The sequence below is a fragment of the Polyodon spathula genome, chromosome 1 (genome assembly GCF_017654505.1).
Source record: "Polyodon spathula isolate WHYD16114869_AA chromosome 1, ASM1765450v1, whole genome shotgun sequence".
NCBI lineage: Eukaryota > Metazoa > Chordata > Actinopteri > Acipenseriformes > Polyodontidae > Polyodon > Polyodon spathula.
In genome coordinates this window covers 9,135,213-9,159,048 of record NC_054534.1, presented here as the reverse complement: position 1 = coordinate 9,159,048, position 23,836 = coordinate 9,135,213, and the positions used below count along the sequence as shown (strand labels likewise).

At 39.9% G+C, this 23,836-nt stretch overlaps 1 protein-coding gene across 4 annotated transcripts in view; it reads left to right on the top strand.

The window, feature by feature from the left end:
• LOC121313646 (LHFPL tetraspan subfamily member 2 protein-like) overlaps nt 1-23,836 on the top strand; it is a 65,891-nt gene that overhangs the window by 7,072 nt on the left and 34,983 nt on the right. Inside the window, exons 2-3 of one of the 4 annotated variants that reach the window (XM_041246389.1) lie at nt 10,865-10,955; nt 15,404-15,466. The exons of 1 other annotated variant lie outside the window; for it this stretch is intronic. The gene's annotated coding sequence lies outside the window, so the exon portion shown is untranslated. The remainder of the gene's footprint in view (nt 1-10,864; nt 10,956-15,403; nt 15,467-23,836) is intronic. 2 more of the 4 variants (XM_041246409.1, XM_041246399.1) reach the window with 2 other exon arrangements.

The window sequence follows — 23,836 nt, the reverse complement described above, 5'->3', positions numbered from 1 at the left end:
CCCCCCCCCCCCCCCCACCCCCCCCCCCCCCCCCCCCCCCCAATGTGCTCATTCTGGATAGAGATAAACCCCATACAGATATCTGAGCTGACAGTTAAGCACAAACTCCTGGTAAATGTTTTGCAGATATGGCAGTTTGTTTATTTGTTTATTCCATTGTTTATTTAAAGTAATTAATCAGAAATGGTCTGCTGAACCTTAGCTTGTAGATGAGTTATTTTTCCATCTGGATAAAGAACTGTAGTGTTTGACCACTGTTCTAGTTAAATACAATGTGTGTTGTAAGTAATACAACCCATTGTTGAAGTAGACTATGGCTATTACAGATGTACACTTAGTGGGATCCTTGTATTTTTTTGTAACCCTACCAGCACCGCAGCTTTAAGTGCCAATAACTCTTGAACTATTTGAGATTCCGACTTCATATTTTCAGTGTTGTGGAAACTTTTCAGGAGAAAGAAAAACTAAATTAACCTTTTAAATAAGATGGCCTCCATATTGTGGTCTTTTTGGTTTACAGATGATAACACTTTGAGATACTCAGTACAGCCATACTCTTGTTGGCTTGATCGTGGGTTTTATACAAGAAATAATTACCCTTTCGTGTCCGTTTTACAAAGCTTGTCATCTCTGAGTCTATTTGAGAGAATTACTTCATGTCTTTAGTGTTGTTTAAACCCTGTGTGAACAATGTGTGACTTCATGTCTTTAGGGTTGTGTAAACCCTGTGTGAACAATGTGTGACTTCATGTCTTTAGGGTTGTGTAAACCCTGTGTGAACAATGTGTGACTTCATGTCTTTAGGGTTGTGTAAACCCTGTGTGAAGCCTGTGTTGGTGACCTTGGTGTTGGGCTCTTGCCTAATAAGACTGAATTATTGTCGTAACATTTGCTACCAAATACCGCATGCTTTCAGATTGTGCATTTACTGTTTGTAAATAGCTGTGTTGATTCTTTCAATAAACCCCCTTTCCAGGTGTCAAGTAAAAAAAGTTTCACTGCCACATTGTTTTAACCTCTGGACATATCTGTGATGAATAATCTTTTTCGTGTTTGCAAACCACTCGATCTGATACACCATTCCCCCTTCTTTTTCAAATTTTATTTGATTTGGTTTTGCCTCTCCTTTTAAAATGTTTTTTGCATCAGTGGCCGACTAAGTTTCAGGAGGAAAGGGGCCCAAATAACTAGGCGATGTATGGCTCTGTTCAGCGTCGTGTGTGGCACTGAAATGATTACTTGACATGACGTTACTCCACAGCTTGGTTGATCATGTGCTTCGCACTGGGGTCAGAAACCTGAAACAAAGGGGTGTAGTGTGCAGGAGGTGTTACATGCTGGAAGTGAAAAACAATTAAAAGAAAAATCCCACAGGCCTTTCTCAGGAAGTGTCCATATGCTTTAACTTAACTGAGAGGTTTCTTCCTACTGTATGGTCTTCAGCAGATAAATCGCTGTACTGATGACAGTGTTCCATGCCTATCATTGAAACCAAGCAAATACTTATCATTCATCTAATGTGGCTCACCAGTGCTCCAGGTGTACGGATGTTGATGGCTCTTTGGCTAAATCTCATTAATTTGTTAATAAAACTGAAAGGATGGACACTATTTCTTTGCTATACAGGAATACAGCCCAGAGAAACCTGCTTACCAAGGATGGTTTACTCCCCCTCATCACTTGATTGGTCAGTATTGTGACAGACTTCCACCAATCCCACTTTTGCCTGCTTTGGAAAAGGGCCAGAAAAATTAGGGGCAGCTCGGCTTGGCAGCTAATGTGAGTTGGCTGAATGAACATGGAAACACAGCATCAGGGGCAGCATGGTTCTCAACCTGGGCAGAGTGGTGCTTGGAAACGAGGTATTAGTGACCTTGGCTTTCCATTCAGTTTGCTGCTTTATGATGCAATGAGCAATTGGTAAATGTTTCTCAAGCTGCTGCCTTCGTCACAGAGAAATGCAGGTGCTGTAGCCTTAAAGACCTCTGAGATTATGGTTATGCTTCAAAAGTACAGATACATTCAATACACATTACCAGGCACATCATTATGTGATGGAACTCCATATATTAACATAATTTTAAAATGAATGAATTATGCACTAAAGATAAAGACTGTAGGAATAATGCTAACAAGTGTGTTTCTTCAATGGCTGCACATTCTGGAGTTCAGATGGTTGGCCTCCCAAGACCTCAGGAGTGCTGGCTGTTGAAAAGGTGGTTCAGTCAAAGAACAGTTGAGAGAACCACTATAAACATGATTCCCTTTGTTTTACAGTGAAATAGGTTGTTTGTTAAACTTGTTGTTTTCAGCATTGTTTGGTTCCATGGCAACCACATTTAACCTGAAGACCCCTTTTGGAGGAGCAGGTTGAACCCATTAATTGTTATCCTGTGGTTGCCAAGAGCAGTAAGCAATAAGAAGGCATTTACAATCTGATGTTTTAGTGCAAACCTATTGCTGTTCTGTGAACAAGTAAGGGGATTGCTTTTCAAGTCCATGAGTAGCTTACTGTTTTTGGGTCAGTGTGTTGACCCAATAGTAAAATGTTTTGACTAAACATTTTGTAGTAAATTTAATAGCTTATATTAAAATACACAACTCTGTCTAATGACGTGTTTAGCAAATGAATAGTCAGTTGTTACAGCCCAGTTAATCGCTTGCCATTCTCCTTTGTGGAGGTCTTGGTGTTCTAGAGTGTTAACAGTATTCCTGGTTTTGGTGCTCTGGTCTTTTTTCATGCTGCTGACTGATGTGTAGTTATTAATGTGTACACAAAACATGTATTACAGTTTCATTCTTGACCACTGGGTGTGGGGTTACAGATTTTACTCCTAAATTACATATACAATATGTTGGCTAATGTTGGCCCATTTCCTATTGGGCAGGTGTCTATACACAAACACAGTTGGCATTTATTTGCACTTTTGTTAGCAATTCCTCTGCTAGATAAGATTAGATGGGAACAGAGACTGAATGACCTCTTCCTCTCGGTGGGACAGTGTGTTAATGTGTGTGTGGAATATGCCAGAATTTGTAAAACCACCTATGAAGATGCACAATTTCTCGCCTAATTACCCTTAGCAATGCAGTTTGCTTTATTAAAGAGAAGATAAGTGAAGGCTAACGATTCCTAAGACTTTGCTAAACAACTACATTATATCATATAATCATTTTGCGAGGGGTAAAGCGGTGGCAAGTCTAAAACCTGTTATCAGAAATCCATACCTGCCAAGATTTAGAGCATGATTCTCCCATCTCCCGATATTGTAGATTGCCAATTCTAATGTATTATTACCTTAAGTAAATGTTCTCTAACAAGCACCCACATGGTAATAAAAGGTATGTATATATTATAATTTAGCAACACCAGCACCCCCCTCCACACACACTCACACGCACACACACACACACACACGCTTGCTCAACAGAGCCAGTATAGTGATTCTTATAAATCAAATATCCACCAAGATGCAACATATATAGGGGGGGTCGGGGAATTTCGATTTTAAATGTAGCCAGATCACATTGTTTGACTCCTAAGTGAATGTAATCAGGACACGAGAAATGCCCCCTGCTGCTTTGCTAATGAATGCGATGGAATCTTGGTTTAACCTTTCACCCCAAAGACAGCAACTGCTCACCTCCGTGTTGCTATTGGGGATTTTTGCCTCAGACGATAGACTGTCCTCGACTGAACCACTAACATCGCCTCTAGCAGCATTGGCTTGTCTAGTATTGCTACAGTGACTCTGGACAGCAAAGCATGCTCCTCTGAAACTGGGTGCTGAAATCTAGTGGCTATGAAGATATAACAAACATCTTGGCAATGAAATCATAAAAAGCAATACTTGTCCGAACTCTCAACCTGGCTGGCTGCTGTAGCAGCCTAAGAAATGTAATTCTGCTGCAGCAACAGACTGGTAAACCTCAGGTAAGTTTGTACAAAACATCTTTACAAGCTTTTTCATTTAGGGGTCTGCTTCTGTATACATGGTGTCAGAAGTGCAAACGCAGATCCAGAATCTTTTGCAATTTCCAGATTGTGTGTCCTGTAAACTGCTCTTCAGAACTTGGCACCTTGCTCAGAGTTAAGTCTTCCTGTTTAAAGCAATAGGAAAGGAAAACAATGTCAAATTTTAAGTCTCGATTAATACTGTGGTTTAGAAGGAGTAAGCTTTACAGTCACATTCAGATAAAACATCAGGTCAATGGTGTGTGCATGTGCATGCACGTGTTTTGGTAAATAACTTTACAGGAATATATCGGGTCAGACATCTAATTAATCTTCAGCTGAACGTTTTCTTTGGGACTGTTTTTCTTTAGTCTGGCGTGATATTGAATATTCCTTCTTTTATAATTGACGTTTATAGAGCATGTTCCTCACCTTCACTTTGAGAAGCCCACAGACAGCTAAATGTAAACTGTCTTCAAACTGTGCTCATCCAGATTTAATTGCATCTTTTAAACAACTGATTCTGTGTTGATTCATAAAACATACTATACAGTTTGTCACATAATTTTTAACAAACTGCACAATGCATTAGTAGACACTTTGTTTTTTTAATCAAGAAGCACACTTCCATCTTCCCGGTCTCTGATTTGAGTTGGGATTTGAACCCTCTCTGCTTTTACCACTAGACTATCTATTCATTGCTTGATTCATTGCTTGATTCATTTATCCTAGTCATCAGAGATGAATTATCAAGTTGAATCTTCTGTATTTCTATATATAGCCCTTGAAAAAAACTTGCTTGGTTTGCAGGTGAACTTTCAGAGCTTACAAAAAGCTGTCCTAGACGCGGAACAGGGTTGTTCTGGCTTATGTTTGGCATGGCACCATTATTAATCCTGTTGTACCCAAACACTTTGGCTTACCAATCTCTTGTGCAATACATTTCATCTCTTGCTATTTTAAATTGTAAGTCACATAATTGTTCTTGCAAACTGAAAATAAAGGACTGCATTTTCTAAGGCTACTGTTTCATTTTTAAAGCTGTTTGCATATCACATGGATCTGTTTTAATCAATCAATCAATCAACATCTATTTTATATAGCGCCTTTCATAGTGGACCACCATTACAAAGAACTTTACAAGACAGTGAGGAACAATGCATAATACATGAAATACAGCACATAGTACAATAATTACAAACAGTAAAAAACAATGCAAATACATAACATAGAAGGCTAGGATGTGAATTCTAAACATTGTGGATGCATGTGTCATACGAATAAGATAGCGTGAACAACCTGAAATAGCATTTAGACGACAGCTAATAACAGATATCAGGCTTAAAGAGCATTTAAAGCAAGAGAGAACAAGTGGGTTTTGAGTTGATTTGAAGCAAGCGACTGTGGGAGCTGCATGCACTAAAGCTGGGAGAGGGTTCCAGAGTTGGGGCCATGAAACTAAAAGAACGCTCTACCAGTGTGCTGGACTTTTTCTTGGGTATAACAAGCAAGCCAAAGTCAGGTCAGAGGACCTCCGCTTGCATGCAGGGATATAGCGGGTCAGCAGGTTGGAGAGATACTCTGGACCTGTGTGAGGAGTGTGGCACCAGTGCTTTGTTTACTGTGGTCTATGTCAAGAACTACTTCAAACATAGAGATACTATGTTTACTGAATGATGCCAGTGCCATAATGTATGCTGTTTTCTTCACTGTCTTTAAAGAGTCCACATGCTTTGATAACTTTTACACTTGTGTCTTGTGTTCACGCCCAGTCAGCAGAGGGACAGGAGTGGGGTTCAAGATGAATCTTTTTGAAACGTGGAAAAGTCTGTAGAGCAAAGCAGCATGCAGTAAAACAAGGCAAGTCGCCCAGCTGCAAAATGAAACGGTGGTTACATTAAAGGGATTCCTTGCAAGTGTATTTCACATTGCATCATTACAGGGCAGTCTTCTCTCATTTCAGGAATTCAAGATTTTTTCCAGCTGAATGGCCATTCCTTGGTTTTCCTTGCAAGCTTGTTCAAGTGTGTTTCACATTGCATCATTACAGGGCAGTCTTCTCTCATTTCAGGAATTAAATTTTTTCTCTTAATCAATGGCCATTCCTTGCTTTTCCCAAAACACTAAAAACATGATTTATGTAACAAAAATAAATAACCAGGGGATGGAAATCAGAACGAGCAAGTTCATTAAACTTGAACGTCCTTTTAAGGGTTTTCCCCTAAAAATAGTCTGTTTCTGATGTACAGTAACTTAATTTCACACGTGGTCTGCCAAGCCTTAGCAACATAGACGTGGTTTCTCTAAAAGAAGACACAGCGTTTTATTTGAAGTAATAGGCAGGAGTCCCTTGTGCTTTTTCATTTGTTTAACATCTTCCACAGCACAGCCTTAGGGATGGAATCCCCATTAGCCAGCAGCTGATAAGAAAACAGGAAAATAAGAACTTTAAAGGATGTGTACACGTTACAAATTAATACTTACCACAAAAGCAAGTCATTAAAATAATAACTACGCAGTGATGTAATGCAAACACACGCCAAACAAACCAAAACACTCTGGACTCTGGAAGTGTGTCCTTTGTATTGAAGACTAGGCTGGTATTGGAGTGGGGTGTCTGGGTAAACCCCTCAGGCCACACACAGCGATGAGCAGCACAGTCAGCAGCAGCAGCTGCAGCAGTTGTTTCTGTGGTCAGAGCTGTTACTCCTGTCCCTTTGAAAAGCAAGGGAGGGGTTACGACAACTCACGATTGAGTGCTTGCTTTTCCTAATTGTGCCTTTTATCAAAATGTCAATCTATTCACTTTTTTTGCTAAATGTTAACATGGCAACACCCAAAGCTTTAATTTGGAAGAACACTATTAAAGGTGTACCACAAATGCCTGGAAAAACTTCCAAACAGATGTGTTCAGTCATAATCTTTTAAGGGCCTTGGTCACACAGAACAATGGCGCTGCAGTTGCTCTTCTTTGGGTCCTATTGCTTAATTGCATTACCACAGGAATATCTCATTGTTGGAAAATTCAGGTATTCATTCCGTGGTAAGTGACCTTCTCAGCATCTGTGCTCCATTTTCATATTGGCTGCTTTCTCAGACTGAATTCTAACAATGTTTTTAAATGGCTAAGCCCACCCCCCACCCCCTCCCCCTAGCTTTTCTCTCCAATTTGGAAAGCCCAATTACTCAGCGAGGCCACCAGTCCTATAGTGTCGGAGGACAACACTGCACAATCGCAGACTCCATATCGGCCACAGGGGTCGCTGGTGCGTGGTGAACCGTAGATTTCCCTGCCAACCTAAGGCCTCCCTACCCGGGCAGTGCTCAGCCAATTGTGCGCCGCCCCCTAGGAACCCCCAGTCACGGTCAGCAGTGATGTAGCCTGGATTCAAACCTGCGATCTCCAGGCTATAGGGCACATTCTGCACCTTTAAATGGCTGTTTGCGTAGGCTTCCCCAGTGTATTTTTTTTATTGCGATGTTTGTTTCCACTGCTGTGAAACACTACCTGCATCGCATTTCAAAGTATCATTCACAGACCGATGCTTTCGTCCGGTTATGCTAGTCATTTCACAATGTTTTCTATGTGCTGCTAAGGAACAAAGTAAATGACAAAGAGTTTATTTTAAAACTTTTCTTTCTTAAAGTAGTAATTACCCAAGCCTGATTCTTGGAAGACTGCTGTCATCTGCACAAGACGAACTGGAGCTTGCCAGGAGCTGCAGATGGAAAAGTCGTAGCGTTTCCCTCCTGTGGTTTTAGGCTAAATGTGATTTCAGTTTCTAGAAATCCCAGAGTGCTGTTTTAAAAATCTGAAAAAGGGAGCGCTTCACTCATGATGATGTGTTTGTGGAAAATGTAACCGATCCTTTTTCTATAACAACAGATGTATATCGGTGGAGTGGAGTTCCTCATGCTGGAAATGCCTGCTAAGTGTTTCCTGTAGTGGTAATACTTTCCATACATCAATGCTCTGTGTGTGTCATTGCTTCTACACAGAGGTGATATATATATAATGCGCACATACGATGTGTAAAGAATATCATTTTGGCCAGCCTTGCATACCACTGCACAGCAGTTGGCACAGTATTCTCCACTTTGTGTCTTAGTTTGGAGTTCTGACCTCCCTTCTTGATGTGAGTTCGGAATCCCTTTTTTGTTGGCTCCTCTCTAGCAAGAATGCAAGGTGAGCTTTTTCAAAGATCTAAATCCAACTGCAACCGTATGGGTTAACAAATGTATTATTTTATAGGGCAACCCTCAGCCCTGCCACAGAGTGGAATTTGGTCAAGTGGTAAATTTAATAATTGGAACAGCGCATCTGAAATGTCTCATTTCTTGGGTGCGGCCTTTTTTACATCACACTCATTGAGAATTCTTGTAGCCTGCCTTGGGGCATTTTGATGACTTTGTGGTGGTTTTGTGATGTGGACAGCTGTGGACGATTTGTGTTTTGCATAATATGCAGAGTGTCCCGTTTCAGCACTGCAGGCAGGTAACACAATTGCGTTTGGGTGAGTTGGTCTCATACTACTTTGTAAATTTGGCACAACCATGAATATCGAACTTTAAACCAGAATGTTTCGGTTGCTACAGTTGGTTAGTTATTTAAAAAAAAAAAAAAAAATAATAAAGTTGCAGAATTACTCTCTCCCCCCGCTCTTCTTGGTTCTGGAAACCTGTCGGAATCCTGATGGAAGGAGAATTTGAAGTTGTCGAGAGATCAGACAGAAACCCTGACATATTTCCTTGTGTTTACTTCAAGGGCTGCTGTTGTGGAACAGAAGTACTGGAGAGGCTGTGTCAAGCTGTAGTAATCAAGCAGAAGAGCGTACACAAGCTGCAGTTTTAGTTACTTATATATATACACACACACACACACACACACACACTGTGTGTGTGTGTGTGTGTGTGTGTGTATAAATAATATGGCATCTTAAACCAAGAAAAGAGAGCTTTCTCATCTGCAGCAAATATCACAAAGATTCAAAGTAAATTCACTATGGACAATGACATTTTTTTTCATAAATTTGGCAGTAAAGAGGTTTGTTTGAGGTTTTTTTTTTTTTTTTTTTGCTGGTGCCCCAAATAAAGGCATCTGCTTTACATTACAAGCTGTAATACAAATTGACTGCATTCTCTTTAGAATGTATCTATTCTGAAGTAAATATTATGAGAGGGAGAGTGCCTACAAATGGGATGGTTTTTGTAGTTCTTTTGTGAGGGACCGATAGAACCCAGGAGCATTATACAAACACACTTCAGATGCTGTGTTCTGTGCTACCATTTTTATATATTTTATTTTTCCTTTCTTTTTTCCAGCTGTATAATTTCACTGACATAAATATTGTCTCTGTGTGGACTCCCGAGTGGCGCATCCAGTAAAGGCGCTCTGCGTGAGTGCAGGATGTGCCCTATAACCTGGACGTCGCCGGTTCAAGTCTGGGCTATTCCTCACCTGACCGTGGACAGGAGTTCCCAGGAGGTGGCGCTCAATTGGCTGAGCGTCGCCGTTGGGGGGAGGGCTAGGTCGACCAGGGTGTCCTCAGCTCACCATGCACCAGCGACCCCTGTAGTCTGGCGGGGCGCCTGCGGGCTTGCCTGTTGGCTGCCCAGGAGCTGCGTTGTCCTCCAATGCTGTGGCTGCATGGTGAATTTGCCATGTGTAAAGAAGCAGTCGGCTAACGATACCTGCTTCGGAGGACAGCGTGTGTTCATCTTTGCCGCTCCTGAGTCAGCGCAGGGATGGTAGCGGTGAGCTGAGCCTAAATAATAATTGGGCATTTCAAATTGGGAGAAAATAACAAAAATAATTGGCAATGATGATAATGTAAATCTTATCAATGTCATAATGTAAATCTAGGGCTGGTCGATCACCCTAGGAGAAATCTCATAAGCATGGACGGAAAATGAATGCCTAAACTAAGGGTTTTGAATAAATGAACTGAAGTTGTAACCAAGGCCTTTGAAGTTTATAGTATGTTGCCAGCCCATGAACGTACACATTTGTGGCCTCTGTATATACTTTAGACTGGGGAGTGCCTCACCCAAAGAGTGTGAATTGCATATCCCACCCCTGTCATTAGAAACACCAAATTGGGGGAATATTATTCGGCGAGGGAAGAACTTGATGAACAGGATACATTGCAGGTCTTTCTTTGATCCACCCCAGCAATGGTATGGTAGCTTACCGGTATGTGCTGACAACTGCTCTGACGAACTATCTGTACAGTCACTATACATTTCTGCATTTCTTTATTTTGAGCATTGACAAGGCTTTGCTTTTTGCTTGCGAGATGTGATTAAAAAGGGGAGCATGTACGCTTTGGATTAATGCCTGCGCTGTACTGACTTGGATACTTCTGCAGCAAAGATTTGCATTGATCAGAGGACTGGCAGTCAAAACTTAAGGTTCATGTGTTAAAACATATATTTAAGATGCAACTTGGCAGGATTGTTTTACTGCTGGAAGAAACAGGACACATGACTAATATTATAGAGCCTGCTGTGAGCTGTCTGTTGTGTACTACATGATTTATTAAGAGCTGGTTAGAATAGAAGGGTTGTTTTATTGATTTTAGCTGGACTGGCACAATGAAATGTGATCATTGACGCAGAGTGACAGAAAGAGTGACCACATACTAGGGGAAAAAACCTCAGGCTTCAGCTCATATTTGAGTGTTCTGCTTCATATGGCCTATATATCAAAACTGAGGCATTCTCTTATTGACTAGTACAATTTACATACAGGTTCGTTCACAGCACCCAAAACAAAATGCCTCCTGATATTTTGTTCTTTATGTAAGGTGATTCCCTAACATTCAAATAATTTTTCTGTTCAGTTTTGCATTCCTTACATTCTTGATTATTTATTTATTTATTTATTTATTTTTTGGTTTTGTTCTGCAGGTTAGACAGCGCAGCCCAGTAGAAGAAAATAAAGTCAAAGGAATCTGGGCAATGTGAGGAATGCTGCTGAGAGAGGCAGAGACGATTGCTAGTGAGTCGAGTTTATTTATCGATTTGTATCGTCTTGACTTCAGGGATGTCCCCATTCATTGTAACCTGCCGCTCACGACGTCAGTGATGTGTTCTGTGACGTGAACCTGGGTTGTAAGCATGTCTTGTAGCCTGAGCTTGTGACCTCTATCGTTAGTCTAATTACTCACATGCATGTCTGAGGCAGTCCTTGGTCGTGTAAATCTCCGGCTCAAACTCCTATTCAATGAGACTCATTTTTCCACTTCTTTAAAATCAGCCTGTTAGCCCAATTCACTCTCCCATTTAAACTCCCTGTAAAGTGTTATCTTAATGCTTTTATGAGGTCACAAACTTGATGTGCTTACCCCCGGAGTCATGCTAGAATCCTATTCTCAGTACAGAGCTGGTCTCGTGGGTAGCATCCGCTGTGTTGGATAATAGTGCTTAGTTATGTTCTACTCATAATTCATCCATGTGGTATGTACAATACATTTAAAAAAAAAAACTGTGTGTCTTTAATTTTTCCCTGTGGTTGCCCACTCACTAATGTTATTTCATTGTTTGAGTTGGATAGTCTGCTGGCCAGTGGGATCCTAATACTATAAGTAACGGACCAGAGGATAAAGAAGGCACGTTCTGAGCCTTTTGAAGCACTTCTGGCAAGACCGTCAAAACACAGCAGTCTTCAATCAATCGTTCCTGTAACAGAGCTATACTTTTAAGCCAGCCACTGTCTATTGAGTAATGCCAACATTATTCTTTTTTATTTTGTAAAAATAATTGATCTTGTTTTGGTTGACTTTGTTCGGGTTTCAGGTGGAGTATTTTCTGGCATGTTTTCATGATACACTATTTCTCTGAGATTGCTGTTCTCACATAAATGTACAAAACAAACACAGCAGCGAGTCAATCTGGAGTAGAGAGGCTCTGCAACAGGACATGCCAGTCTCGAGTAGAGAGGCTCTGTAACTGGACATGCCAGTCTCGAGTAGAGAGGCTCTGTAACTGGACATGCCAGTCTGGAGTAGAGAGGTGCTGTAACAGGACATGCCAGTCTGGAGTAGAGAGGTTCTGTAACTGGACATGCCAGTCTAGAGTAGAGAGGCTCTGTAACAGGACATGCCAGTCTGGAGTAGAGAGGTGCTGTAACAGGACATGCCAATCTGGAGGCTAGAGAGGCTCAGTAGCAGGACATGCCAGTCTGGAGTAGAGAGGCTCTGTAACTGGACATGCCAGTCTGAAGTAGAGAGGCTCTGTAACAGGACATGAAGACTAATGTTTGCCCTGGTCATATGTAATCATTCCTGTGGTGGCTGCAATGTGTATGGAACTTTAATAACCAAGATTCGAATCCGAGATGTTCTGTGTTTCTGAACTGAATGGTTGAAATGACCTTTGGCATATAGATTTGTACTCATCATGCTGGACTCCTTGTACAGGGAAACCAGGCTACCAACAGATCTGTTATATTGGCAGATGGCAACTTAACCAAATTTCTTAACACCATAAAATTGGATTTGTTCTGTAACTGCTGCTTAAACAGGAAATGGCACAGCAATGGGATTCCCTTTGTGCCATTAACTTGTATCCATTAGCCTGGAACACTGTACTTGCATGCGCTCACAATCTCAGTACGTGTAATTCATAAAGACTCCTCTAACAGGGACTGCAATGTTGTGAACCATACACTTCCCTAAGTGAGCAAGAACAGTCTTGTCTTTTTCAAGCAACAGCAGATTGAAAAGTATTTAAACAAACTAACCCTTAATGTGATCTTCACAAAAAAAGAAAGAAAAGAAAATGCTGAAGAATGGTCTCCTTTGTGGTGAGCAAAACCACAGTGGACATGCCTGCAGCAGAATTCCCAGAGTCCCCCGGGCCAGCTTGTTTCCCAGCTGTGAAGCTGCTGCAACCTTTAACCCAGACAGACCTCTGTGGAGTCCCAGGGATGAGGACTGGATATTGAACCCAGACAGACCTCTCTGTGCAGTCCCAGGGAGGAGTAGATATTGAAACCAGACAGACTTCTGGATCAGGATATTGGATGTTTTAGGGTACACAATGTTATATGTTTGAAATATGCATCACCCTCTTTAAATCTAGTGAAAATATACCATACTTTCAGTAGGTGATAACATTTTTAGATGATTCAATTCCAGTGCAGAAGTTGAGTTCTATACTGTAGCCACACTGTTTTACTTTTCTTGAGTGCATATGAGATTTTTACATCAAGCTATATTGAAGTGTTAGCCTTCTAAAGGAAATCTCAGAAAATCTGTTTTTCTTTCCAGGCAAAGTGCTCTTGCAGCCCCTTTCCTGCACCAGTAGCAGACAGCTCTTCGAGCATCTGTTTAGTTGTGTTAAGATTTGGTCCAGTTCATTCGTGAAATGCGCTTGAACTTGAACTGCTGTGGTCCTCTGCTGTTATGATATTTGTTTGATAAATTTATTTTTGCTTTTCTTCATTTATGCTTTGATCCTGTACAGAACTGCGTAGTCTGGTGACATTTTCAAAGTCTGTTGTGTGTTTAAAGGTATGGAATATATTACATTTTGATTTACACATAGAAATGAAGCCTGGACTGTCCGAGTAGATAAAGGGCCTGAGATTTCAGTTTCCTAATTGTGCAAATGAAAGAAGAAAACCTCAGAACAAAATCCACTAAATCAAGGTCTGGAGACTTCTTTTAAAACATGTTAGGAGGACATGTGTAGGAATGTGGCAGAAAAAAAAAAATCATACTGTAATAGTTTTATAAAACATATGGCTGTGATCATTAAACAGCAAAATAATGACATTTTCACATGACCTGTGAATAACTGACCTGAATTTTTCACAATGGCATATTTATTGCTCCAAATCTTAAATGTGTAACATTTTTTACACCACCAAAAGTCCAAGAGTGTTTTCATTAGTAATATTTTAATGTCTGTGCTTGTGAATTGCACAGTGTATGAAAGGGTTTGGAATGTGCACTGTGTGATCTCCTTGTACAGTAACTGCCTGTTGGATTATTATTTGCAAATTAGGAAGTAACTGACAATTTAGAAGACCAGATCCAACCCTGTTTCATGCACCTTTGCAATAGTAAGCATAATTTTGTTTGTGGGGCACATACTGTATGTCCTTTGTATCTTAGTGAGCTAAGACACAGGAATTCATTGAGTCCTAAACTAGGGAAGCCTGCAGCTCCTGTGCACTGCTGTTTTAGTTATCAATGCACTTGGTTGCCCTCTTTCACTATAACGGTGCATTGATCAAACAACCCGATTTGAAAGCCTTTCAGCAGCACTGGAGTCTGAGAGGATTCACTGAAAGATGTCTCTAGGAGAGGGGGTTTGTGGTTCATTTGTGAATTAAGTGTTTGCTTTGGATGGGGGCGCTACAAAGCATTATTCTAAAACTGTTAGGAGGCTGCACAGCTATTGATCTAGTAAGAAAAATATATTCTGATGATGCTGGTTATTATTTTCCAGATGGGGTCTGATTTTTCTTTGAGGGGGGAGCCACGTTTCATATTTTGACTCCTAGCCACCTAAATACTCTTCCAGACCTATACAGTACAAACCCTTTTTGTAATAATAAAACTGGAATTCCCCCAGCATTACCTTTCCTGTTATTCTGACATTTATCTAGACCTTTTATTATAATGGCAGACCCCAAGTTCACAAATCCTCATTGTTCTCTTCCTTCTGCCTCCCCCCGATAGCGAGCCATGGTCGGGATGTTGTGTATCCTATGATGTTGTGTATCCTCTAGTCTCTGGCTTATTCAGCTGCTCAATGCGATGACCCTCCTGTGCGATTCTCTTTTTAAATCTTTACTTTGGCCTTCCTGTAGCAGGTCGCCAAGCTTCAGCCAAGATCCCTGCAGAGCTAAGGAGATTACAAATGCTAATTGTAATCTAAACCAGTCGGATTTACTGCTGGTTTCTTTTCATTTGTGGCCAGATTGTCCCTGCCCTATAAAAAGGTTGTTCCAGAGCTCTGAGTTCCCCTTTTGACCTGAAAGCTCCAAGCTAATTACACATCCCAATGAAGAACAGCTGAAATTCTGTTTTTGTGTTCATGACCATCTCACAACGAATTGCATACATCTCTGGGAATATTTGTTTCATAAACTTTAAGAATTGTAGGAACCCTGATTTGGTGTTTTTCAGGAATAGCTGGAGTATCACCAGTCTGAATGGGCAACTTGTCATGAACAGAGAGCAAGTTAGTGGTTCAGCAACTGCTGTAACGATCAGCTCCCAATTTCATGCCATGCTTTTCATCCCACAGTACTTGAGTTTTACAGAAACATCTGTTGCCATGCGTAAGGTGGGGAATGTATTTCCCCTTTTGTGCAACTGCCAGAAATCATAAAACTCCAGCCGCTACTTAGAGAAAAGTATACATTGAAATGACGGTGGGGTTTAACAATTTTAACTGGGGGGCTGCATTAATATATTATTATTGCCTTTGCAGGTGAGGGAGAGCTGGTGTTTGGATAGCCTGTCCAGTTGGCCGCTGTGAAAAATTATATAACCGGTAACTACCTTTCCACTCATTAAGCATTGCCACTTAAACTGCTAGAACTTATTGGGGTTCTCCAAAGAATGAACAGCTGTAAACAAAAGTTATTTGCTTGGCAACCCAATAGTTTAATTGGCTTAATTGTGAACGGAAAAATAAGAGGATATGGTAAGAAAAGAGAAGGGTTTCTTAATGTATAATATTACTGTAAAAAAAAAGTTACAAAGAAAGTGAAATATTCATGGATGCATATTCAAGGCACATTTAAGGAATAAAAAGAAGATGGTGGGTGTTAAGAAGTGTTTTAACTGTATAGTGGGTCCATTTATCAAATTAGAATGGAGTAGGTCCTTTTTAGATAAGTATTTTGCTTTAAGAACTCACCTGACAGTGTTTGAGGCACCTTTCTAATGGCAGGGTTGTTCAACAAAAGGGATCAAAACTAAAAGTTATCGGCCATGTTGGAGTCATGAAGGCGTGTGTTTAAATTTATTGTAGAAACAAGAAAGGTGTCTTAAAGACACTTATAATGCATGATAAACTGTACAAGAATCAGAGTATTTATCAAAGAGCAATTCTGTACAGCCGCTTACAGTACAGAGCACAGTTTAATGGTAGTAAATATATATAGGCTAATACTGGTGTAAAAATGGTCATTCATTAAAAACCATGCATTAAACAAGCTTAAAAATGAGTGGAGCAAGACCTTTAATCGTCCCTATACAAGAATTCGAACATGTAAACAAAAAAAAACCAAAACCTGGGGGCAAAACAAATCTTCACTGCCTGCGATCCTCACCCCCTCGTTACCTTGGACAGGGCCGTTTCTAAAAAGACATTTTCACCATTTTCAGCAAAATGTTTTGATTTGCTAACGAGGCTGATGTAAGAAGCAGGGATGATCTCAGCGCTGCAGGCTATCTAATATTTCCGACAGTCCCTGTTGATGGTTATTAAGTGTGACAGGTAGTAGACTGTGCTCCCCAGAGTGTGTTTCAGACAATATCGCATGATAGCAACTGGCCCAGTAACGTTCAGCTGAAAATGACAGCAAATAAATCAATAGGTCATTTTGAAACACATATCAACAGTGTTGCTTGATCTGGCAAGCTACCTGTTCACTAACGCAGAGCAGGAGCAAAAGGATGACATCAGCTTGCTTTACATAATTGTGAAGAATAGTTCCAGCAGGCTATATTAAATCATGTGCAGCAATAATAAAAGGAACTTCCCAGTGCATTCGCAAAGGTTTCCTTTCTTAATCAAAAAGGCCTTCATACACGGGCTCACATGTCTTTATTATTAATAATAATAATAATAATAATAATAATAATAATAATAAATATTACTATTATTATTGATTTTATCCATAACTCTGTAATGTAGGAATACAAAAAGAACATTCTCAGACATTGATAAACACTTCTAGTCGAAAACATTTCTTTCTCTTAGTATTCCCACATATTCCCACCCTTGGGTGGTGTTTTTATAGTTTTGTTTGAAATAAAGTAAAGTTTTAACACTCAATCAGAAAATATGTGTCTGTCTGCTATATACCCAGTTCCTGCTCAATTTGACTTGATAAATTTGTACTCCTGTTTGGTTAATATGATTGTTTTATTATGTCATTGTCTCGTATTCCGCTGATTCATTCAGTATATCCCATCCAAATAGTCTTTGCAGTGCTAAGCGTCAAACATTTCCAATTGCATTACAAATAGTGTACTTTACAGTCCAGACACAATGTTAACAATGTATGAAAATGCTCATGTTTCCTGTTGCAGTGAAGGCAGCCAAAAATGATCTACACGGAGATATAGTAAATTACTCGCATAAGCGTACATAAACACTGTCGTGTTGTCAGACTGACCTCTGTATGCATATCGGCAAGTAGCACAGTAGCATCAAAGCTTAATAGCGCACTATAAGCACAGGGCTTGACTGTTCCCTCTCTCTTCTACTCTTGTAAGATGTACAAGTACAGCTAAGAGTCTATTATGCCAGTAATATGACTCTGTGACCTTCTTATACTGTGCATGTGTTCCATTTTATCCTTTACACAAATATGAATCCGTATTTTAGACACAGTACATTGCAGAAGTATTGCAGAAGGAATCTAATACTGAGTTACTATTGCAGTAATGCTGTTTTTTTTGAGGGATTGTTTGTATTAAGTGGTAATTGTATAAAGATGGCAGTGGTGCATTTTCATTTTTGTGGTCTGTGGGGGGAGGGGGGTGGATAGAAACAGCATGGAGAAGCTCAGATTGGAGGCTATCTAAGGGAAATTGAATCTATGAAAAATGTATTCCATTTCTTCAATGTGTTCTGATTTAATGTGTGCTTGTCCACTCGGTTTTGTTAATGAAAGGAAGTTTTGGGGTAGTGCTAGCAGCTCGGGTTTCAGCGGGTCCCGGAGGGGCTGTGAGGTAATGGCTCGGAGGCAGGCAGGTCTGGAATAGGAGCGCTGCACATTGCTGGAGATGATGCTCCTGGACTTTGCCTTTTAACAACACTGCCAATACTGGGTCCTTGCATTGTCCAAAACAAGATGGTTGCCGGACAGAGCTGGATAGCAGATCTAATCATTAATTGGCATCATTCTGCTGGTTAAATTTAATTCTACATGATGAGTAATACCTTCTGGCTTTAATAAAACCCATTTCAAACAATGCATCTCTGAATGAATCCCTGTGCTGGTGTTTTGTTGATTTGCTGTTTAGTTTTCTTACTGGACTCTATGAATCCCAGTGGTTTTCTGTACAATGTGGAATGCTGTATACTAGATGGGATCAGTTGCTTCAGGATTCTATTGAGATCAGTTTTTGTCGGTGTGGTGCAGGAGAATAGTTCAGATGGTGCCAGAATTGCTTGTCCCTTCCCTTGTCTTCCCTGCAGGCAGAGGTTTTTCAGTATTTCAGTGAATATTCCTGGAATGCCGTGCTGCTGAGCTGTGTCTTTTCAGAGGCAGAGTGTTTACAGAAAAGATCAATCCGGCCCTGTACTGTTCTATTTAGGGGGCACAGGAGGACAGCCAGTGGTCACTGTGAAATATCTTTTTACCAATGTCTTCTTTTCTCCCCACTTTCCGTCTTGTCTATTTTAATAGTCTTTGGATGTATTTTAAGTTACCAGAAGCACTTCTGTGGTTGGTTTATAAGATAACCCACCAATTGTTACCTCAAAAGACCTTTTACACAAACATGCGCTGTTAATGGATTCATGCAACAATGTGCATTCCAAACAGATTGTTCTGAGCTTAGGTTCTTCTTCTTTTATTTATTTTTTTTGCTGTATTGTAGATTGAATATCGTACAGAATTGAGATCCTTTAATGAGTTCTTATTAAAAAAAAAAAAAAGAGCATGTTAAATATTAAAGTTCTAGAATAGTTGTCTGTAAAATGATTGTCCTCCTGCGCTGAATAAAAACTGCATACTACCAACGATCGTTCAGTATCCTCTAGAAATCTTGCCTAATATGCATACGTCCAACGTTTTTTCCTTACTCTGTATGGATACTTTGCATATCCGCTACGTACAGTGAGTGAACACAGAGAGACTGGAAACACACAAGGCTTTAGAAAAGAAGTTCTTGGAGGAGAGTACCTGTGAGAGAAGCAGCTCGGCTCCTCAGCACCCAGTCAGTGCGTTTGAAATGTCTCATGGGTTTCACATACACACATAGTTCCTGCCTGTGGCCCATTTAAGCAGTATGTGGGGACTAAAATGGAGGTGTAACATTGAAATATCTAGATTTGAAATATTATGAATTGACATTTCATTATTCATGTGTTGATTTCAAGGGCCCTGTGCACATCCCTTACTGTTTTTTAGTTTGTTGCTGACATTGCAAAATGGAGTAGAATCTTTGTAGATCTGGCCTATTTATGTCGAGGTCTAGGAAACCTGGGGTGGAAAAGGCTGTCGTATTGATTTAATTAAAATGCATTTGAAATTGGGAATGTACTCAAATGCCAACACAAATGACTGTAGTGATTAATAATATACCAATCTTGGATTGTCTGTCTTAAGGTATAAAGCCTATAGGCACTTTTCAAAGGCATCATCGAATGGCTGCTCATTAGTGAGCACAATAGGTACCTAATTGAAGCCCATCCATTGCTTACAGATTCAATCTGCATGATGTTTTATTTTATTTTGAGATCCTGCTCCTAATATCCAAATTTTAACCAAATTCAAAAAACCACAAGAAAGATGCTTTCAACATGTCAAATCATTATGGGGGAACAAATCCCACTGCATGCTTTTCAGTGCTGGGAAGCAAAGAATGCTGCAGTTTGTTCCAGTTGCTTATTCTAAAGCTGTGTCTGAAGACTTCAATATTCCATACTAAATGCCTGCAGTGGGGAAGCATTTGGAGAAACTTGCGCTGGCAAACATCCATCAGAAGCTTTCTTTTTAGTTGTGGTTTCTTCATTGCTGAAAGTTAAGGGCAGTGGTGTAGTCCTAAATCTTAAAGTACCGGAACGACAATTAATAATAATGATTTTTCTGAAAACAAATTATCCGAATTCATGTTTTTATTTGTACATTGAAATTGAGACAGTGTTGTAATAGAGTCACAAAAACGTCATTGGGGGGGGTAAGAGTCGCGTCACTGGGGGGGTAAGAGTTGAGTGATTGACATGCCAAGCTCGAGTCGAGTCACAGAGTTTGCTCGGGTTGAGTCGAGTCACCTGCTGTATCTGGCTTGAGTCGACTCGAGTCATTAGTTCTTGCAGTGTGATTTAATCAGATTAATTTTACAGGAGATTTTATTAAAGGTCCACGGTTTCTGCCTTGTGTTTTGTCTCCATTTCAGTGAATTTGTGATTCCTCTGCCTGTTTAAAAGCAGGTTTTGTTATTGACCATACAGAGACCCTTTTACCTTTGCTAGGTTGAATTGGATATACAGTAATGGATACCACAAAACAAAATAATGCATTTAACCATTTATTTACAATTTTACTGATGTTTTTCGCTTTTTCTCAACAGTGAAACTGGTAGTTTTTTTTTTGTTTTTTTTTCCAGATACCTTAACTATATGAAAAGAAATCGTGAAATTTGATATGTGATATAGAGATCTTGCTTCTAAGCTTAAAACACAGCAGCTACATAGGAAAGAAAGTCCAAGCAATGCAACTGAGGCAAAATCAGAGTTTTAAAACCATTGCATACTCGCACATGTATGCTCCAGTTCAAAATCAATAAACTCAACCTAATTTGCTTAATATTACAGAAAGAAATGTATCTTGAAAGGCTAAGTGTTTAGCATAATAATGCATGTTACAAAATACCGGTAAGTAATTTTTGTTATTTTCAGATTTAAAAAAGGGTTCACATGTGCTTAAAAAAATATGTTTCACACGGAACACATTTGAACACATCTGAAATTGAAAACTATACTCAGCACAGTAGAATCCCAGTTGTTTGTCAAAATAAAATCATCAATGTAGTTAAAATGCTCAACCGTACAATAATACTAAGAGGCCACTAGTATTCTGAATAACCCTACTCATGTAAAACGCTGGTATTGTAGCTGCTGTTTCATAGACACATGCAAAATACCCCACCAGCATGTAATAATTGATCTGTTCACCCACTATGACAAAATCCACAGACCGCTTCCTAAAAATTAGTTGAAAACAGCGCAGTTACGTCCTCAACCTCCATTTGTCTGGCAGTGTTGATTGGGCCTGTTCCCAAAATGAGTTTGGATTCGCAAGTGGTAATTTGGATTTTATAAACAACTTAGAATTTTAGCAAATTATGGCTTTTTTGCCAGTTCTTTTTTGTTTTCCAAAACAATTATTTATTTTTTAAACATAAATGATGTTAGATCAATATACATTAAACCAGACAACACACTCCTAAATGCCTTTTCTACTGCATTTAAGTTTTAAGCTTATGTAAATAAAAAATCTATTGATTGAACCACCAAGTAAGTATTGATTAGTAAGAAATAATTTAAAAGACCAAAAACTATGGAAGTTATTTTAGACACAGTTTTTATATTAGTTTGGCATTTCTCAGTGCTGTCAGGGTGCTTATTTTTCTCCCTGTCTATTTTATAGTTCTTGCGAGTTCGATGAGTGCTGGTCCTCTCGATTTCCCTTCATGCTGCTGACGCTCTTCTATCTCTTATCACGTGTTCCTCTCACTCATAAAGAAGCAGGGCTTGTACGTATCCAAAGAAGATGCATGTTTTTTTCTATTCCTTTCGATTAAGCGTGATTCACAACAACTGCTTCCTGAGTAATTGGGGAATGACCAACTGCCAGAGCTTTTGGCCCGTGGCCGGATGGACCAAGGCCGGTAAAGCAGCCCTCCCAGGAGTCCCAAGGCGTCCCACTGCCCACAGAGAACTCCCTCACCTGCCGGACTGAAGTGGGAGTCTGACAGTCCTGGAAGAAAAGCAGTAAAAGACTGCACAGTATTTTAAAAACATTTTAAAGGTGCAGTTGCAAAGCAGAATTCCATTCCCAAAATGACAATTCTGTGATTCTGCCCGTGATTCCACGATCGTGGAAAATCAGTAGCCCTAGGTAAGGTGAAGCTGCAGCTCTGAGCTGCTCCATCAAGTGCAGTAATCAAGTGTCCTCTTCTTTTTTTTTCTTTTTTTCTTTCTCTGACCATCTGTTTACTTCCGCGATTGCTTCAAAGGCGCTGTGGAAATCTTCCCAGCTACCCCACCCATCAAACCTGTTGACCTTGACCTTGATACTAACCCTGCAGCACTTTTCCTGTCGTCGCAGTCAGGCATTTTTACTTAAAAAGTGATTAGCCTTCTTAAAGTAGTACTGTAGTTTGTAATAGGAGTCCTGGAATGTTCTCTTCATTGCATCACCAAGGACGACTGACTGAAATCAGACAATTGTGTGTGACTCTTGACTCTGCAAACATTACAAACGCCGCAGTTATCAGAGACTCTGATTAGGAGTGTACCATAAAAACTGGTATGTAGGGAACTGAACACCTGTTTTTTTTGTTCCTAGTGCCTATTCAATTGAAAGACTAATTTCATTTCCACATGGAAAATAGATCACTTCATTGGTGTCCATGTACCAAAATTAGACCGGTTGGTGCCATATGAGCATTTTCATAACAAATCGGTAAAGGTTTTGAAGTTAATTCTTAAGTCAAGATTCTGCCTGTAGAAGAAAATACTGGAACGGCGTTCCGGCTCAACTACACGACTGGTTAAGGGTGACTATATCTGCGTCTTGGCTGGGTAAGATGGCTGACTAGAAGCCATGTTGCCTGTGTGTTGTGTCTTCAGCCTCCATTGTTGGGAACACAGAACTTAGACTTCAGAGACCAGCTGCAGAAAACATTAAGTTAAATGTTTAAGGGAAAAAAATGTTTTTTCTCCTTAAGTGTTCCTTGACTTTTTAAAGGTATTACAGAAAGCAGCTTAACACATTTTAAGTCTATACCCTAGTTAAGGGAAAATGTAAATTTTAGAAGCTAGTTTCACAGACCGCAGTTTTATAAGGAAGCTGAAGACTCTGGCTAATCTGTCTCTGTGAAACCAGCCGAAAGGAGTTTTATGCAACCAGACCAAACACTGAAAATAGAAAGTAGGGTTGAATCATAGAATTCACTGAACTTGAGGGAAATCGGTCACTCCCTTAGTAGTAGTGTGACTGGTTTGTGAATAATACGTCATTTAAACACATTTTCTCAATGTTTAAACTGTAAGCACTGAAAGTTGTCATTGTTCATTTTGAGAAACAAAAATACACAAAGTTTGCTGACTTGCATACTGATGTGCCCACAAATACAGATACCAGGTTAGTGCTAACACAGATACAAGGTTAGTTCTTTCAGTGTTTATGGTCAAATACATTCCAGCAGTTTACCTTCATTGGCTTTATTTTGCTAATAAGTGTGTGTGTGTGTGTGTGTGTGTGTGTAATTGAGAGGGCTTTCTTTAGTTCAGGGTAAAGAGGCGATCAATAGGGGCTTGTGTAAGGGTTTATATTTCACCCAACCTGTGGTTAAATTAGAAGGCTTCTGTTGCCAGCAGCTCCAGTTGGCCAGCTCCACTTAATTCATAATCACAAATATTAAAATAATAAATAAAGAGAAGTTTTAGGTAAATCAAAGTAAAATGGAAGTATGGGAGACCTTTGACTTGGGTTATAGGACAGTGAAAATCTGTTTGGCTGAAAGCTGAGGTCTGTAAGCTGAAAATGATTTTATAAAGCAGGTGACAATGCTGATTTGGAAAATGGACCACAGTTAAAAAGGAAGTGAAACATGCGCTTTGATTGGCTGAAGGATCCTGAGCAGTCTATAATGACCTTTATGTTCCAAAAGCCTTATGCTTACGCTATCTTTAATACTAGTGTGTGCGTGTGTGTGTGTGTGTGTGTGTGTG